General features: G+C 28.7%; 1 long non-coding RNA gene across 4 annotated transcripts in view; it reads left to right on the forward strand.

The window, feature by feature from the left end:
* LOC107443633 (uncharacterized) overlaps positions 1 to 17,034 on the forward strand; it is a 51,205-nt gene extending 34,171 nt beyond the window's left edge. Inside the window, exons 2-4 of one of the 4 annotated variants that reach the window (XR_015430825.1) lie at positions 403 to 454; positions 14,682 to 14,810; positions 16,514 to 17,034. This is a non-coding gene — a long non-coding RNA (uncharacterized LOC107443633). The remainder of the gene's footprint in view (positions 1 to 402; positions 455 to 14,681; positions 14,811 to 16,513) is intronic. The other 3 variants (XR_015430823.1, XR_015430824.1, XR_011638360.2) reach the window with 3 other exon arrangements.
* The last annotated feature ends 3,583 nt before the right edge of the window (positions 17,035 to 20,617 follow it).

Below are 20,617 nucleotides of genomic sequence, written 5' to 3' on the forward strand. Positions count from 1 at the left end.
GAGTGGATGGTTAGAGGACACTATACAGCGAGAGAAACATTTCATAACAAAGTTAGTTTCCCATTCATTAGTAGTTTGAAGTATCGAAAAAGTTAGTTCAGTCAAACCTAGGGAAAATCATGAAGTTTCAAATGTTATTTTTTTTTTTTTAAATTTTACAAATTATATCAAGATAGCTCCCCTTCTGTGTAATCCTGTTAAATTCTGCCATAACTTGATTGTATTTTGATATTTTGAAAATAATTTTTCCGCTAATTAAACTTCTTGGTTTACTTGAGCATACAGACGAACTCAATTTTTTTCTATACTTTAAATTTTAAATTACTGAAGTAGGTAAAGAAGAATTTGCCATAAAGCGTATCTGCCTTGATATAGCATACTCTTAAGTTGTTTATTTTGTAGATTTGTCAAGAAACATGCAAGCAGACACATACAGCATACAGACTCAAAACAGGTATAAAATCTTTTTAATAGTTTGCATGTAAAAATATTGTGATTCATGGCAAGACATAAAGAGGTTGGATTAAAATATGGATACACTTCTATGAACAATATTTCTTTTAGCAGCAAATTTATTTTTTGAACAATTTTTAATGACAAAACTGATGATACAATTTAAAAGATCATACTTGAAGCTTTTAGAAATTGTGTCATTTTTACCCACGTAAAAATCAGATAGACCGAAATGAAGGAATAAAGTTAATATCTTCTTTCTTATTGAAATACCAGCAATTTTGAAATCATATTTTAAGAGTGCAAGATTTATTTTAGAGTGCTTCATTAATTATACTGTGAAAAAATTCAATCAAAATTACAAACAAAGGCTGTCAGCCGAAATCCGAGACGAAGTGTATTAAAAAATATTTAGACTCGTAATTTTACATTGTAGCACATGTAGGAAATTAAAAAAAACGTTGCCCATAAAATAACAACTGCTACTCAAAGGATCTCTAGTAAAAGAATGGATGCTGTCCATAAAATAACTCAATTAAATAAAAGGAGATTCGAGACCAATAAATGACCACAATTTTGATACCAATTATATGATTGTAGTAATGCAGGCAGTATTAGGCACAGGCTTCTTTTATTTCTAACAGAATCTGGAACCTATTCGTCTAAAACTAGATGTGCTTCAAGCCACCACTGAAAATCGAACCCCAGTCATACGTGGTGACAGCTGAGTACATTTAACCACTGAGCCATTGTAGACAATCAGCACTTAAACGAATTAAGATGAAGGGGATGAAAAGTTGTAAAAAATACTATAGTTTAGATACATGTATATAAATTACCCTATTTTTTTACAACTTTTTCATCCCCTTCTTCTTAATTCGTTTAAGTGCTGATTGTCTACAATCTACAATAAATTTCGAAAAACGTTGTCGAAACTTATTGGATATTGATTAATTTCAAGAAGTTTTAAAATCGATTTAGTTGGAAATTCGAAAAAAAATTTAAAATAAAATAATAGAGTGCAAAAATTAGTACCAAAAAATGTTTTTACCGAATGATACTCCATCGGGATATCGGCGTCACGCTTGCCTTTACCATCATTCTGACGTCAGAGGAAAGTTTTGAAGTTTGAAATGCTACTTTTCGTTGAAATAATCGAAAATAATTTTAAATAACTATAAATTTTAATAAGGTGGGTGAACTTTATTGAAAAGAACTATTGTTTTTGATGGATTGATTTAATTAACGCAGAATTGAGCTAGATCGCCGTAGCTGCAGTAAAGCAAGCCTTCCTCAACCATATCCACTCTCTCACATTAATGACGCATGCGCATGGTGTGTTTCCATTATTTTGCCTTATCCCTATGGTACTTCCCTTCAAACATACCATAAGGCTACGGTGTATCCCGCCATAAAATGCCATACAAATTTCTACGGTTACCACATACTTATGCTTGCCATATAAATTTCTATGGTTACCATAGGCTTATGGTATCTTGCCATATAAATTTTTATGATAACCATGGGTTACCACTGGTTGCTATAGGTGTGTCTTTGGTAAATTTTCTTAAGGGACGCTTAATTTTTGAACAAATAGAATCAAGGGGATGTCATTTTCCGCTACTGTTGTGATTGCGCAGTACTTAGTAGAGAGGTATAAAAGTGGTTTGTAATTATCAAATTGGTGGATAATTTTTAATGGGATTACTGTTTCAAAAATATTACAAATGCATAATTTCAATTATGTCTTTGCAATATTTATTAAAACTAATATTAATGTGATCTGAAAACACATTAAGTTTTGGAGAATGTTTTTTGCTTCACCAAAATAAATTTTAAAAAAATACATTTTGCAGGAAAAAGGAATTCAAGATAGTACTGTTGATGGGCATTTCGAGAAGTCATATTCCAGAAAAACTGGTAGAAAAAGATCGCGCAAATAAAATATTTCCACTAATTAGGTTTAATTTGCTCATATTTGTATATTAAATTTCTGTGTTACAACTGAATTCCTAAAATATAATTAAAGCCTAAAACCTTTATGATAACCTCATAAGCGTTTTTAAATTTTTTCAGACTGTGGCCACCCTAGAAATTACGTATAAAGTACCTTTATAAAATATAGTATTTGTGTGAGACAAATTTGATTTATCCAAGTGAAAATTACCCTATGAGCTGTTAAATATTGAAGTTAAATTATTTTCAATAAAAATATAATATATTATTAATAATTAATTGAGTACGCGATTACCTAGTTTATCCAAAACAAATTTTAAAACAGCAATGATTGAGTTACAAGTCTTTCTCCTTGTTGACACATGAAAACGTTGACTCTTAATGCAGCCATCGCAGCGCTCTTCAAAAAATTAAAATGAAGAGGACAAATCACTTCCAACTAACAAAAAGAGTTTCAATTTAATTTAAATAAAAATTTAATTAAAAAAATAGGAATTTATGGAATTTTAACTTTTTGAGGTTTTTTAATTTTTTTAAATTATTTTAATTTTTGTTAAGTTCATCAACGTTTTATTTTTAAAGTTTTCAAACTTTGTCGACATTTTTTTTTTTTTTTATGCTTTAGGGTTTTTTTCCTTATTCTTTAGAATTTGAAAAAAATTAATTTTCGAATTTTTCTTAAGCGTTTTTAGAAATCAAAAGTTAAAAATTAATGAAAAATTTAGTCAAAAATTATGAATAGTTATCAAAAGTTTTTTTTAGTTTCTAAATTTAAAAAATTAATTAAATTTTTAAAATTAAGTTTTTCAAGTTTCTTACTTCTTTAATTGGAAAATTTTCATTGTTTTTAGTTTTTTGGGGTCTTTTTTAATGTTTGTTAAATTTTTTTTGAATTTTAAAATTTTCTTCAATTTTTAAATTTTTTGTTTTTTTAACATTTCATATATTTAAAAATTAATTTTTAGAGTTTATTTTTAATAATTTTATGAAATAATTTTTAACTATTCAAAAATTAGTTTTTTTTTTACTTTTTTAAACTGTTTTCTATGTTTTTAAGGCTATTTACAATTTTAATATTTAAATTTTTGATAAAGCGTTCTTAAATTTTTTATAGTCTCCCGATATTATAATTCTTAAGTTTTCTTTTTATTCACTTTAGTTTTTTAATCTTTTCAAAAAATTTTAAGTTTTAAATTTTTTTGAAGCTTAAGTTTTTCAAGGTTTTAGTTTTTTTTATTATTTTATTTTGCATTTGTTTAGTTTATATGTTACAAGTTTTTTTCTTTTTTTTTTCAGTTCTTATGTTTTCCAGCAAAGTTTATTTTTATGCGCTATTTAGTTTCTTAAAATTTTAACAGGTTTTTTACAATTTCAAAAAAAAAAAAAAAAAGAAAGAAAGAAAAGAACTGTTTTTGCATTTGTAAACTTTTTGTTAATTCTTTTTAAATTTTCACCGAGTGTTTAGAAGGAACTGTGTCATACGATTTAAGCTGTAAACGGTTCTGATCATTTCTTTAAGAAAAAGTACTTTTATACTTCAAAAACAGTTTCTGTACTTTTATACTTTTAAAAAAAATTGCTGTTTCAAATTCAAATTTAATTTTGAAATTTAGTTTTTTATTTCAAAATAGGAGAGCAGCAGAAATGGCTCATACAACTCATGTCACCGAAATTTCTTTTCACCTATACAATTATTAAGTAAAAATATAAAATGCTTATAAATTACATCTGAAAAAATCATTCTTATATTCTTATACATAGTTTTTAATGTATGGCTACTTTAAAAAAAAAAAAAAACATGTTTTGCTTTTTTTAAGTTTCGTCTGCCCTTTTGAAAAATTTACCTGAGACAACTATGTTCTTATTTGTAAATATTTAATATTATACGTAAAAAGCGCTTCATTATTTCAAAACTTAAGTAGGAAAAAAGCAATGAAAGGCTTAGATTATTTTCTAACTTTTTACCGGGATGAGAATTTTTAAAATTTTCCCTCATTTTTAGAGGATCTTAAACTTGGATACAATTTTATTACGCCTTCATTCCATTTAATGTAAATATTTTTACTTGTTTGACGCACTTAGACACATGTGGCAAAAAAAACTTACACAAGTTTTGTTTTATTTTAAAGTATTCGTTGAAATTTCCGAAAAATTTTAACTTTATTGAGGGATTTACCCTCGTATCCCCCCTTTTGGCTACGCCATCGCCAGTTTAATCCATTCCTAGGTGTTGCCTAATCGTGTTTTATGTAAGTATTAGGCAGCCTATTTGATATATCTATTAAACGAAAGATGTTCAACGAAATGACGAAAACAAAAAATTCAGTTGAAAGAGCAGTTGTTTTTTAAACCTTTATTTAATGATAACTTTTTCTCGACATCTTGAGAAAGTCGTAAAATAGAAGTTATTTTTTTAAAAAATAATTGTATTTATTGCTATTTTTCCCTATTGCATTTCGGTCATTATATGAGAATAAAGTTCGTAATTTCAACTTCTCAATTGCATGAGCAATTTACACGAACACTTAATTGGAGACCTCGTTCTAAATGATGAATCTTGAAAAATATGTTTTTCATAAAAAATACAGCTGAATTTAAAAACAAAAACTGACAACAATACAATTTTCCATTTAAGACTGTTAGTTAGAAGTCTAATGTCCCCATTTTTCAAGATAACAGGGAAAAAGAACATTTTTAACGTAATGATTATTACCTAAACCGACACTTAAGCGGTAAAATACTATCTAACATTTATGTCGTGCTAATTCTATTGAACTGAGTTTTTCTAAAAAATTTTAATTAGTATTTCATATTTCCTTCATTATAAATATTATTCTCAGACATATATGTTCAAATAAATATGTTCAAATAAATATGCTCGAAAAATATAAATTCTTGATTATTTTCCACGCGAACTCAAATATCTTTGCGAGTAAAATATCTCTCGACTTCGTCTGTTGCTTCTTCTTTACATTCAAACAAAATCTTTTTGTATGACTCGTAAAGCGACATCTATCGTTTAAAGTTAGAACTATTTATTTCGTACATCCCAGGGCTGACCAGCGTTTTATAGTTAATAGGGAAAAATTAAATTTTTAGAAGAAAAATAAATAATTCATGCTACTTTTAACTTTTCTAACATAATCAAAATGTACACAATTAAAAAAATGAAATGTTTTTATAGGCTGATTATGGGATTTCGGGGCGAAGAGAGCCATTGTAGACATAAATTCGCCAAAAAAGCATGCTAATTATCATCTTAAAACATTGCAAGTTGGTAAAGAAGAAATACGTTTTTTTGAAATTTCTGCAATCCATACAAAAACTTAAAAAGTGGTAGCAAAACTACTTTGTTTTCGCTCTGTTTTTCGAAGAAATTATCCCTCCGTGATTATTTCGACATTCCAACAGTAATCAATATATAATCAGCCCTACAATCACTCGTCCTCTTTTTTATTCTAATTTATTATTTTTTAATTGAATTTGTTGCTATAGAGACAATTTTGATCCAGTTTTTCTTAAAACTTTCTTGAATTTTTAAAATTTCTGTCTCCTACAACTGTAATACATTTTTTTGGGAAAGTTGCCCGAATGCAAAGAGTTAAACTTATCTAATACTTTTCATTAAAATTTGAACGCTTGTATTCATTTTAAAGGACACATGGGTTAATTTGGATGTATATTTTTTTTATTATCTTTTTTCTAGAATAATTCTTTTTTAATCCGCACTAGTCCTCTCTTTCCTATACACAAATAATGCGTTTTATTTTTATATTAAGTCTGCGTAGAAATAATAAATTGAAGTTCAAACATATGTTTTATCGTTAAGAGTCATTTTTAAGGATTACATCTGTTAAGTTATGCGTAAAATAGAAATGAATGACTTGAAGCATTTAACACTAGAAAGACTGAAATACCTATATTGCCCAAAAGCAGTCAAAATGGCTGTATTGTGAAAGAATAAAATTCATTTAAAATTAATTTTTAATATTTTTGATATTATTTTCAGTTGTATAACAAGTTATTAATAAATATCAACCATAAAAATAAGTATAAAAATCACAAAATTGTGTAAAATTGTGTACTTATATACATCATTGATTTTCTGATTGATATTAAAAAGCAGTCAAAATGGATTCCTTGAGCAATCTAGTGTTAAGTGTAAATAGCTATTGAACATTCAGTAATTAAATTAATGTGTGTCTCATTTTTTTAATTATTATTATTTTTTATCATTTATTTATTTATTTTTTTAAAGCAAAAAATAACCAGCAACGATAAATCTTATGATTCAGACATAGTAAATAAGAGTGTTTTAGTTGTTCATTAATTTCTAAAACTTCATACAATGATTTGTTTGAATTAGATTGAATTTATATTTTTATAACTTAAAAGTCGTATTCAGGTACACGGCGTAAAATTCAAAAGATAATACAGTTGAACCTGTTTATCTCGAACCTGCTTATCTCGAAAACCTGTATTTCTCGAAATTTCTTAGTTTCCCGACATTAATGATTTAATTTTAATGTATTTTTCCAAGTTTATCTCGAAAAAATTTCTTTCAAAACCTGTGTTTCTCGAATTTTGAAGGAGAATGTACATCATCGTAACCGATGCCTGGACAGCAGAACTTGTTCAAACAAGCTACATTAGAAGAACCGAAAAATTCCCTAGCCCCATGGGAAATAAGAATGAGCAGATTGGGGGGTCGTTTCTTGGAATTTCCGGTTACTATCGTCACACTCTCCAACCAATTGAGAGTATTCGGACAATGAAAAGTTGATTGATGAGGGGGGCGTCACCACTAGGCATCAGTTTCCACACATGGATAAGAACAACACAAAGAGAATTTCCTTTTATCAGTAGAATTTTTTTAGGAGGTCGTTCGTTTGAGCGTCTCAGTCTTTTTTAAAACATTGTTCAATTGAATTTTGATTAAGTATGGCAGGGGTTAAACGTAAATTGAATGTTCTCTCCATTGAAGAAAAAATGAAAATTTTAACATTCTTGGACGGAAATCCATTAATGAAAAAAAACGAAGTTGCGGTGAAGTTCGGTTTACCAGCAAGCACTCTTTCTACAATTATTAAGAATCGAGAAGCTGTGGAGCAAAAATTTCATAGCAGCAACAAGAATGCGAAAAAAAAGCCGAAAATGCACTTTTCCGGACGTGGATGAATGTGTTTTAAAATGGTTTACACAATGCAGGAGCAGCGGTATTCCTATCAGTGGACAAATAATGCAACAAAAAGCTGAGGATTTTGCTAAAGAGCTTGGCCATGAAGATAATTTTAAAGGCAGTAACGGATGGCTAGAAAGTTTTAAAAATAGGCACGGTATTACTTTTCGAAAACTTTGTGGTGAAAGTGCCTCTGTTCCGGAAAGTGTATGCGAAGATTGGATTAAAAACATTCCTGATTTAGTGAAAGGCTATGAGCCAAAAAATATTTTCAATGCTGACGAGACAGGACTGTTCTACCAATGTTTGCCAGACAAAACTGCTATGTTTAAAGATGAAGCATGCAGGGGAGGAAAACAAAGTAAAGCTCGTTTGACATTGCTCTTAGCTGCAAATGAAGCAGGCACAGAGAAACTTCCTCCTCTCATGATCGGACGCTCAGAAAAGCCTAGATGCTTTACTAAAGTAAAATCCTTCCCTTTTCCATACAAAGCAAATAAAAAATCTTGGATGACGAGTGAAATCTTTGGAAATTGGTTAAAGTCCTTAGACAAATCCATGCGGTTAAAAAAAAGAAAAATTATTCTTTTTATAGACAACTGTAGTGCTCATAACAATCTGCCTGAACTGAAAAATGTTTGTGTTAAGTATTTTCCCGCAAACACCACCTCAAAGCTTCAACCTATGGATCAGGGAGTAATCAGAAGTTTTAAAGTTAACTACAGAAAACAGTTGATCCGCAAACTCGTAGATGCAATTGATGAAGGAAGTACCCTTCCCAAGATAAATGTACTGGATTCTATCAGAATGACAGACCACGCATGGAGAAATGTAACACAGAAGACCATTCAAAATGGTTTTAAAAAAGCTGGGTTTAAGAATGAGCGTGAAGAAGAGATGGGGATTATTGAAGAAGAGACTGAAATTTCCGAAAAAGAAGCTGAGGAAACTTATATCCCTGATGAAGAAATGATCGAAATAAATTCACAAGATTGGAATGCAATAAAATCTGGATTAAAAGTGAACATTTCCTTTGAAGAATTTTTGCAAGTGGATGACTCCTTGGCCACATGTGGAACTTTGACAGATTCGGAAATTGTCGATAATGTCAGATGCATTTCCGAAGACGAAAATGAAGTAGACGAAGAGCATATAGAAGCACCGAAAGTGACAGTAAAGGAAGCTGAAAAAGCTGTGGAACGTTTAACAAACTTTCTTGAATGTCAAGAAAACGTTGGACACGAGGGGTTCGCTGCTCTCTCCAACATTCGAAAAATTATCGAATCAAAGAAAATCCGACGTCAGAAATCATTAAAAGACTACCTATGAGGTGCGTATGACTGTTAAAAACTTTTATTAGATGTAATTAATATGTAATCATAATTAAATTCTTTACAACATAAATGATTTAAAGTTTCTTTTAATTAAACATTGCTGCTCGAATTTCATTTTTTAAACTTACCTGTATATCTCGAAACCTCTCTATCTCAAATTTTTTTTCCCTTTCCCGCGAGATTCGAGATAGGCAGGTTCGACTGTATGTCTTTAAGGTAGGGAAATAAAACAAAGTTATGAACTAAGTCCTACGAAATAAAACAAGACAAACTGACAGAAAAAAAAAGTCGTGTAGTTAAAAGCATAACAAAGTTAACATATAAGTTAATATTTTGCCATTACATTAAATGTTTGGGGGAAAATTTCCGGAACAGTAAAAAAAATTTGTAGGCTTACAGATTTTTGGTATTGAATTATTATTATTTTTTAACATTTTTTACCTTTAAGGTAGACAATGTTTCTAGAGATAACTCACTTGATTTATCACAACATCTGTAAATGTCCAACACAATTTTGGGATTGAAAAAATATCAAAAATGATCCAATGCAATTGCAGTTTCTTATAATTTCCATATTTCAAGTTTTCACATATATTTTTCTGTAACTGTGAGAGAATTCAGAAATTTTCAAACAACAATAATTTTTATAAAACTTTTATCCGAGAACATAATCATTTGTCTATCTGACCTTTTACATGTGCGTTAATATTTAGTAGTAGACAAAAAAAAGTACCGAGCACAGGGGTTCGTTTGGATTGGAGCTTAATGAAACAGTCTTTAAGACTCTGAAAAATTATTAATTAAATCTTTGATTTTAATTCTCTACGATATTTCTAAACTGGTTAGTATTTATGTGAAAGAAAAAAATTGATTTATATCGCAACCTAGTCAACCACTTAAAGGCTCAAACATAGAAATATTTGGTTAACTTGATTGGTATTTCTTTTGTTGTACTCTTTTTCCCATTATTAAGGCAAAATTGGGACATTTTCCTACTGGCATTTTTAATAATGAGCCACCTAAAGGCTCAAACATAAAAATTTTTGGTTAACTTGATTGGTATTTCTTTTGTTGTACTCAATTTCCATTATTAGGCAAAATTAGGAAATTTTCCCTCTGGCATTTTTAGCAATGGCCCCTTTTCAAAAATTGAAAATTTTAAACGATTCTGAAAGTTTCTGATATTAATAATGTAAAGAAATAGGCTTGCAATAAAGTAATTATCACATTATAATTTCATAATAATTTCATATTTATTTTTAAAAAAACTACAACAATAATAAATAATATATTGCGTGAATTTTCGTCGGTAAAATAGACGATTGAGTGACAATTGGCAGCCATATTTTTAATCACCAATTGTTGTATTCAATCACCGCCGGTGATAATCGTTAATTTTGCCCTATTATTTTCATCCTACTTGCAAAAAGCTAAATTGCTATTTTGCTTATATTTTTTAGAACATTAGAGACTCAATTAATGGTTATCTGAAAGAGTCAAAAACCAAAATTATTGTTTATATGTTACCCAAGAAAAAAACTCGTCATTCATTTAAATGAACACGCACTATAATTTATCTTTCCTAAGCTATCCCTAAAGTTTCTAGAAAGTTTGGTCTAAAGTCTAAGGTCATTACTTTTTGAAAGATGGCTCCCTTCGCGTGCTTTGCGGTTAACAACATTTTACTTTCCAATCATCTAGAATATCCTAAAACGATATCTTTTTAATAATCTGGTAATAGAATAAAGCAATTTACTATTGCTCTCTTGGTCATTGCACCAAAAGTGGAATTTCCACCTGTTTTCATTGAACACATTGTAGAAAGAAGACTTTCGTTAATCTTGCTCTAGCCCCTGAAACTTCCGAGCAAGGTTACTGTTCACGTCAGGTTCAGAATTTTCAATCAACCCTAATAAACAAATGTTATTTTCAAGGCTGAAAATACTCGAATAGTCCCAACCTCCGTACGAATTTTCCACTATTGATTTTATTGTTTGCAACTGTCAAGTTAGCATTTTTATGTATTTACAATTAATAGTATGATGATCGAGATCAACGACAATTTAATCAATTCACTTATTTTTTACTACAGCGTTCTTTACAAGGTTCATTATATATATATATATATATATATATATATATATATATATATATATATATATATATATATATATATATATATATATATATATATATATATATATATATATATATATATATATATATATATATATATATATATATATATATATATATATATATATATATATGTCAGTGTTTTTACTACAGCGCGAGAACGCGAGAATCTCGCATATTTTTTTCCTTTCTCGCATTAAAAAATTATTACTGCGAGAAATTCGCGCATTCTGTAAATCAATTTCGAAATTCGCGAATTTCGCGCATTTTGGAAGAAGCTTCGAATTACGCTATTTAGAATAAAATCCGTTTCACTTTTCTTCCTGGATCTCTCATTATTTTCAACATTTGCTCCATTATCTAGCTTCCCTATTTACCAGTATTGTTCAGAACCTTTTCGAACAACAGAACACAACCGAACCACGGAACCCCTTTCAGAACACATTTCACTGCAACCACGTGTTTACCGTAGGTAAAGTTTTTTCATGTAAGACGTTCAAATTTTTTATGCACTAATGTAAGAGGGACAAATACCTAGTAAAGGCAAAATCTTCTATGATGATGCAGCAAGAATATTCAATGCTTTAAAAAATAGAAGACGTTAAAAATGTATTGTAATAAAAGAAATGATTTTTTTTCCAAGTCTATTTGTGTTTTCTAAGTTTTTGGAAATCTCACTTAACTTTCTGAAATCTCACCCTGTTTTTGAGAAAGGGTGAGAAATTCTCACCCATTTTTTTTCTATGATGAAAACACTGATTATATATATATATATATATATATATATATATATATATATATATATATATATATATATATATATATATATATATATATATATATATATATATATATATATATATATATATATATATATATATATATATATATATATATATATATATATGTATATAAGCTTTGCACTTGTTTACGTTAGTGTATCAATTGGTTTACATTGTAATGAAATACTTTGAAAATAAATACAAGTAGGAGGTAGATGAAAAATCTCCTGAATAAAAACCCATTACATATATATTTAAATATAAAAGTATTGTATATAAACTCGTACAAAACATGTAATTATTAAAACTCTACAGTGCGTCTATTAATTTGGTCTAATTGTTATAATATAATACCTAATATAAGAAATATTCTATATTTAAATAACATATCGTCTAATTTATCCAATCGTCTAATTGATTTCATATATCGTCTAATTTAACCAATTGATACACGAACGTCAGCAAGTACAAACCGGTTTCAGTCGTGCAAATACAATAAAGCTGTATAGTATCACCTTATAAGTAAGATTTTACATAGAATCTTATAGTGCGTCTAAGTCTAATAATTTTACTGGAACTATATATATATATATTAAATCAAAATTTTAAAAAATTGTTAGATGCTCATAAATACTTTGTTTTAGATACTTCTATTTTTATGCAGAAACGAAAATTAGCAGAGGCGAAATGTTTAGAAAAAGAGTAGTAGGAAAAATTAAAATTTCCTTTTAGGGGGTTAAAAAGAGTGAAGCCTGATTGAATTTTGTTGGAATTTCCGGTATCTGTTGAACTCTTTCTATTTTACTGAACTTCTGATTTACGCGCGAAAAGATGATGCGACATTGATAGTAAGAGATGCAATTTCTTTTCTTCTGAGAGGTTCTTCACCTGAGAGTTCCAGGGTAAGGGTCATCACAATCGGTATAATCCATCATTGTTTCAAAGGGGGGAGTGTATTGCCGTGAATAGATTCTTAGAAGTGCAGATCCCTGAACAAATGTTCTTTGCAAAAGCATTTGGTGAATGAAAAATGTTTCAAATTATAGTACTTTATAGCACACTGTAGAAAATATAGCATCACCTTTAATCAATATTATAGAACTGAGATAAAATGGAGGATTCAATGAATGAAATCGAAGATAAAATGCTATGACTTCTTTTTAATTGTTGTTTGTTATTTAGTTTCTCTCTATATTAACAATTCGTAACATCCGCTGCTGCCACTATTTTGGGAGTTCAAATCAGCGTTACAATTTGTTTTGCTGCGCAAAAACTTGGGAATTTAAAATAACGAAAGCTTATAGAAAAGTGTACAGAGAATGCAATGAAATAAAAATAAAAAAGAAATTCACATTTATTAAATAGTTCGAGAATTTTTAACTGCTTAACTTGTGTTAAAAAATACCAAGCAAGTCGCTGTGCCGATCTCGGAAATGCAGCTACAGAATAAAAATTTGACATGCTGAAAGAACCATTTTTATTTATGATCTTAACACTAGTTTTTTTTTTTTTTCACTTTTTTTGCGTTAAAAATTGACTTTATCCACTGTTGTAGAAAATTCTCTCTATTTCTCTCGAGATTTTCATCTTAATTCAAATACCATGTTAGTGCTTGCTTCTAAGATGTAAGAGAAATATTATGAAAAAAGAAAATTGTTTATAATTTAATGAAAAGAGAAAAAAGTTATAAATTTAAAAACTACATTGCGTAGCTAATTTTGGTGGTGTAACGTCAGATATTCTTATGAAATTGGAGTGCCTGCCGTTTCTATTTTTCAATGTAAAGCAATTAATTGAAGATGAACACCTGATTTCAATTCCCAGTTTCCTAGTACAGTTTACGCTAGCTTTATTTGTGCATTTTATTTGAGGTGTAACGTCAGATATTCTTATGAAATTGGAGTGCCTGTTGTTTCTAATTTTCAATGTTAAGCAATTAATTGAAGATGCATAACAGATTTCAATTCCCAGTTTCCTAGTACAGTTTACGTTAGCTTAATCTGTGAATGTTTTTTTACTTGAAAAGGTAATGGGAGTTTTATCCTTATAATTAGGTGCAAACTCAATAATTTTAATACTAATTAATAGATAATTTAAGGAAAATTCATCTTTATTTAATATAAGTTATTTAAAATTGAGTTATATTATTCCTAATATAGTGATATAAAGTTATATTATTCATAATGTAGATAGTTATTCTTAATCATATTCATAATTTGTAACAAATTTATTTTTTAAAAAAAATTCTAAATTAGAAGCAAAATTGCTAATGCAATTGGAATGTTATTTTAGTACTGTATTTCAGTACAGCCCACCATGTGGGACCTTGGAGGACTGTACGAACAAATACATATAACATGTTTATAAAATGTATAACAAATCAATATCTCTGGGGGTACTGAATTTGAGATTGATCGTTCTCTGGTTCAGGTCAACTGTGGATGAAGGAATCGATGTATGAATGGGTCCGCCCTATAAACAGGTGTGACGTATGAGTGTGGCAGGGTCATAGATGGGGCAGCTGGAAAACAAGAGTAATCGCACCCCCCCCCCCTCTGTCTTAATGGCCGACGAAAACAAAAACAACATCTATCAAGTGAATTTCGAATTTTAAATATGGCATGATAAACGTGGACTTTTCAAAAGACGGAAGTTATAAAATTTTGCGTATAATGATAGCTTAATTTTTTTTAGTTAAAAATTAAGTTATAATTCATGAATACTTTAAAAAACATGACTTTTAAAATGTTTATAAGTTCAATAATTGCTAAAAGACTCGTTAGACAATTTATTTTAATAAATATGTTCAAATCCTAAAGTTTTTTTCTCCTTTTTTTTCAGTTATTCGAAGTTATGGATTGAACAAACTGAGTGTATCATTTGTAGTACAACACAAAAAGTAATCTTCTTTTCTCGCAATTACTCTGAGATCATGAGTTGATGCTGAAAAGTGACTTATTTAGGAATTAGGTTAATTGTTAACTCTATATTAAAATTTAGTTATTTTAAGTTTTATGCATTACGATCTTAATATAAGGATTTTAATCTAATAACGTTTTTAACTTAGTTTAATTTTTATTCAACTTGAGAATCTCAAAATGTCTGATTGTTTAATTTTTTGACTTTTATCTTTTTTGCGAAATGTTTTATGTTGAGAAGGTCAAAATATACTTGATCACTTGCGCTTTATAGCTTACTGGACACTAAAATTGTTTTTATGCAAACAATATCTCATTTTTATTCGTAACAATTTAAAATTATTTTCGTCTATATTTAATCTTGATGTTCCGTCGAAAGTTTTGATGTTGATCAAAATTGTTCAATATTTCTTTTGCCAACTCTATTTAGCAGTATTCACGATGCTTTCTGTAATGTAACAGTTAGAAAATTAAATTCGTTTAAATAGAATTTCTTGGAATTTCTTTCTATTAACTCACGTAATTTTAAATTTTATTTGTTCGAACATTATTTGTTTAACAATTTTAAAAAATATGTATTTCTTTTTTTTTCTTTCTGGGAACATACAATATATGAAATCTTAAATGGTTTGGTAAAAATGTGTTAATTTTACTAGCATAGATGCAATACTTAATGTATAATACACAGGGTGTTCTGTAAAGACCGCTTTTGATATGTATTTTCATAATTCTTATCAAAAGGAGAACAAAAAGTATGCGCACAATGCAATTTGTATTTATTTGAGGAGAAAGCAAATACACTTTTGAATTCTGATAAATTAAGAAAGGCAATAAACGAAACAGGTTTAATTAGATATTAAAACTTGGTGGTGTTTCTAATACTCGTTTTTAAACTTCTGTCTTCTTCCTTTAATCGAATATAAATAACTTCCGCCTCTCAATTCTGTGATTTGTGAAACTTCGAAAGCATTTTTTTTCCTCTGGTAAATATTAATTTGCGACCCCCCAATGGTCCATTTTTGAAATGGTATCTAAAAAGACATATTTAGAGCATTTCTAATTAAACACCCTAAATCCCATTGTGCTTGTCGAAGTCCAGTATTTTCTAGGCAAATAAAAAAATTTAATTTATGCATTTCATAAATATTTTTTTAATGGTGAAAAGAAGTTAATCATAATTGTATAGGTTTAATTTGCGTTACTAACCTTCCCCCCCCCTCTCTCTCTCTCTCTCTCTTTCAAAGTTAAAGCAGTAATTTTCTTCATGTATTTTGATTATTGCTTCAATTTGTTTGCTATTTTTTTCTAAGTGATAGCTATATACTATATAGACATTTTAGTTTTATGTGGCATAGATCATTATGAAACACTGCTTGTATTACTTTATAATAATTAATTTCACTAAAAAAAATTTAAAAAATGAAGGAGTTTTTTATGTTTGAAATTGTGTTACAATCTTGTGCAAATTTTATGGGGAAGTTGTTGGTTTGTAATTATTAGTATTGAGCTATAATGTAATTATTAAAGTACTCTTTAAAGAAGCTGATTGTGTAGTAAATGTTAATCGCTCACAAGGAAATCACAAAAAATGTAAGTTGAAGGAGTAACGTAACAGCATAAAAAAGTTAAAATAGTTACGAAAAAAATTAATTAGGACAAAAATTGAATAAAAATCTTTTATATATTTCTTTTTATCTAAATACTTTTTATCTAAATACTATATATTAATTAATAATGTATTCTTGTCTTTTATAGGTCAACAGAATTGATGCATATAGATCCTCCACTTCTGTGTTTAAAATATGTTCTGTATTGTATCATAGCCTGAATTAATTACCAAGTTTTCACTCAACACGTTGAACATATATGCTTTATGTAAACATAAAAAGAAGTAGGTAGAGTAGTGAGTAGTAGGGAAAGTGTTTAGAGAAAAATATTTTGACTTCTGTGGACTAACCAGGTATTAATTATTTTCATGATGACAATTTTTTTGGATTATCATGAAAGCAAATTTTAAACATCTATTTTTTGTACTGTTTCTTTTATTGTGTTAATAGCCTTTTAGTGCTGCCTATGAAAAATTGTTTGCTCAAAACATCTTGAATATTTTCTAAACGCTTAGCCAGAGAAAATTTGCTAATATACACTGAAGAGCCAAAAAAACTGGTATACCTGCCTAATATCGTGTAGGGTACCCGCGAGTACGCAGAAGCGCCGCAACACGACGTGGCATGGATTCTATCAATGTGTGAAGTAGTGCTGGAGATAATTGACACCATGAATCCTGCAGGGCTGTCCATAAGTGGGAGTAAGAGGGGGGCGGGATTATCTTCTGAGCATCACGTTGCAAGGCATCCCAAATATATTCAATAATGTTCATGTCTGGGGATTTTGGTGGCCAGCGGCACTCTTCTGAATTTAGACACTTCCGCTGGCCACCAAAATCCCCAGACATGAACTTTATTGAACATATTTGGGATGCCTTCCAACGTGATGTTCAGAAAATATCCCCACCCCCTCTTACTCCCTCTGGTTTATGGACAGCCCTGCAGGATTCATGGTGTCAATTATCTCTAGCACTACTTCACACATTGATCGAATCCATGCCACGTCGTGTTGCGGCGCTTCTGCGTACTCGCGGGTACCCTACACGATATTAGGCAGGTATACCAGTTTTTTTGGCTCTTCATTGTATATATTCTTTGCAAGTTAAAATTTAAATTTTTGTTTTCAAACTGTTTAGGATTCTTTCTTGAAATTCAAACTTCTTCTAATTGTTCGATACTGCAAAATTTTAATGTGTATACTGTATAAAGTATGTAGAATTTACATAAAATATTTATAAATCTTTGTTATACTTTTCTTCCCTTAAATTTTCTGTTTTAATTCTCTTCTTTTCACATGGTGAAACTGGAAATTAGTTAAAATAGTTACTAGCTCAGACCATATAAGTCTGTTCACTGATAGTTTTAGTAACTTTAAGTTATTTGCTTAGATTGAAATGTGTAGTTTACTATAAAAATTATTTTCCCAATTTAATACATTATTCTTACCCAATTCAAAAATTGTCTCTAGTTTACCCAGATTGAAATAGATTGGTTGGTTTATTTTTGAAATATTACAAATTTATTTTTAAATCATCATAGTTTTAAATTTTATTAAATATCTATTTTTAAAATCCCACTAAACACTTCTTCAATGTTGCATGGTTTCAAACCATTATGAAACTTGAAAATTTATCAATACTTTTGGGACACACTAAACATAATACCTCATCACATTGGTGACAAATGTCATTCATGTTAAAGGCCTCATAGTCTATGTTCATGCTCAGATTTTCAGTAAATTCATTTAACCTAACGAAACATTTTCGGTTGTGTGGTTCTTTTGTTTACGTGTTCGATGAATTGCGTATGGAGGCGCGTATTAAATCTGTAGAAACAGAAATTCAGACGAGTCCCTAGAACCTGCATTTAAAGTGATGCACATATTTAAGCATATTTGAGGGGGGAAAAACAGTGTTCAATATCCTAAAATATATATAGAATAATAAATTTTGAATTAAATAATTAGAGAAATATGGGATTTGGACTTTTGGATTGTTAAAGCGAATACATAATCACTATAATCAGGTCATCGATGATTCACCTTTTAGATATTCAAACAATGATACTCCTTTTATAACTCCATTTTGAAGTAAACTAAGAAATGTAAAATTAATTACATAACTTGGAAATAGTAACAAAAAATTCACAGATCCAGATCAATACTCAAACATAATTTATTCATTTACAATCACTTTGATGTTTGTAGACATAGACAAATTGTAATAATTTTTATGCAAAATAATAATCTTAAAATTTAAATATATTATACTTTTTATACATATCGTAGCATTCATGAGAAAAATACAATATATTCACTCAAAAATATGATAGATAAGTATGTTTTTGTTACTGAGAGAGTGCATTCAATTCAAACTTATTTTTAATTCACAGTAATTGTAAATAAGAATTTTTGTATTAATTAAGTATTATATTTATATATATATATATATATATATATATATATATATATATATATATATATATATATATATATATATATATATATATATATATATATATATATATATATATATATATATATATATATATATATATATATATATATATATAATTTAAATAATTATTCATGATCAAATAATAGGTGTTTGGGAGCGGCAATACTGACTTACCAATATTTAGATTTTGACAGAGAAGAGAATAATTATCTAAAAGATATTCTTGTGCTATTATTTTAATTACCTCACAATTTTTCTGTTGATAACCCCTTATATGAAAAACACAACAAGAGTTAAAAAGATAACACCCAAATAAGACTTTGGAGCCTTTCCAATTATTTTTCCAACCACAGGTTCTTCATTCTCAAAATTCGGAAACTACACACATTCCTCGCTTGTAAGCTATTCTTGAAACTAGTACTCTTGAAGTTTGAAAAAAACTGTTTATAACATTCTAGAATTCTGGTAATTTTGGCGAAATAAATATTTTTATCAATAAGCTTTGCACTGGTTACAACAATAATTTTTCCTAAGCCTCTTTCTTGACTAAAAGCATTGAAGTTGTTGGTGTCTTTGTGCTGATGAAAGAAGATTATAAATCATATAATTTATGTCAATAAAATGTATAGGAATTGAAATAATTTCATAGAAGACAAAAACTTTGAATCCTTACTTTTTAAAAAAAAAACATAGAAAGATCAATCAAAGCAAGTTATATTTAATTACTATTTTTAAACTACAATATTAAAAAAATTGAGAAATTGTTGATCTTATGTAGAAAAATGTTAAAACATTTCACCATCTGAGAAATATTTCGAGACTAACTATTTATAGGGGGGGGGGTATTATTTTCTTAAGCCTTCTTTCACCCACTAAGATCCTATAAAGGAAAGGAAGGTTCTGATAATAAAATATTATTATTTATTTATTTATTTTTATTTTTATTTATTTATTTATTTTTTGATAAAAAGCGCCTAAGCACCCAAACAGATTTTCTCCTCATGAGAAATCGTGCTGGGAGACCCCACAAAAAAATTGCAGAAGGAACTGTCAACTTTTAAGATATTAAATGAACAACATGATCAACACTTGGATAGATAGTTCGTGATAAGTCTAAGAGGGCGAGATATGGCAGCTAATAAACACACAAGCAGTATTCATGTGGATGGTATACTGTACATGTTAAATTTAAAATACGATATTTTGTTTCATTTAAAATTTGTTTCGCTTAGTTAAAAAATATTAATGCGAAAATCTGCTTTTTAAAAAATTATTCTAAGAAATCAGCTTATTTCCAAATGCTCTAAAAAATCTTGTTCTTGTCGGTATTTTGTTCGAAATTTCAATAAGATTCTTGCTCAATAAAAATAATTAGTGCTTTGTTTTCTTTAAGGCCAATATTGGCCACTTACATTGCTTTTTTCCTACCTCGTGCATTCAACCAACTTTAAGAGAAATCCAGTTTCCATGACGACGGCTGGCACACGATCCATCTTGAGGTGAAACGGAGTGTAATTAGCTTTGAAAATTTTACTAAAAAGGCATTTAAGTATGCATAGACTAAAATTCATGCAATTATGAAAATGAGCAATATAGAAAATGGAAATCAAAACCGAAGCACAGATATTGATAAAAAGTTTTAATCCTAACAAAATGTACTTACTATTTTTCTTTTCTTTTTTTTTTTTTCTTTTTTTTTTGGTAGAATGCAATTAAAACACGGAACTAGAAAATTTTAACCGGTAGTAAATTTGGCGGAAACTATTTAAGATTTGCCGTATTTACCGTTCATTTGT

This window comes from Parasteatoda tepidariorum, chromosome 12 (genome assembly GCF_982258835.1).
Source record: "Parasteatoda tepidariorum strain Cologne lab strain chromosome 12, Ptep-v5.0, whole genome shotgun sequence".
Classification (NCBI taxonomy): Eukaryota; Metazoa; Arthropoda; class Arachnida; order Araneae; family Theridiidae; genus Parasteatoda; species Parasteatoda tepidariorum.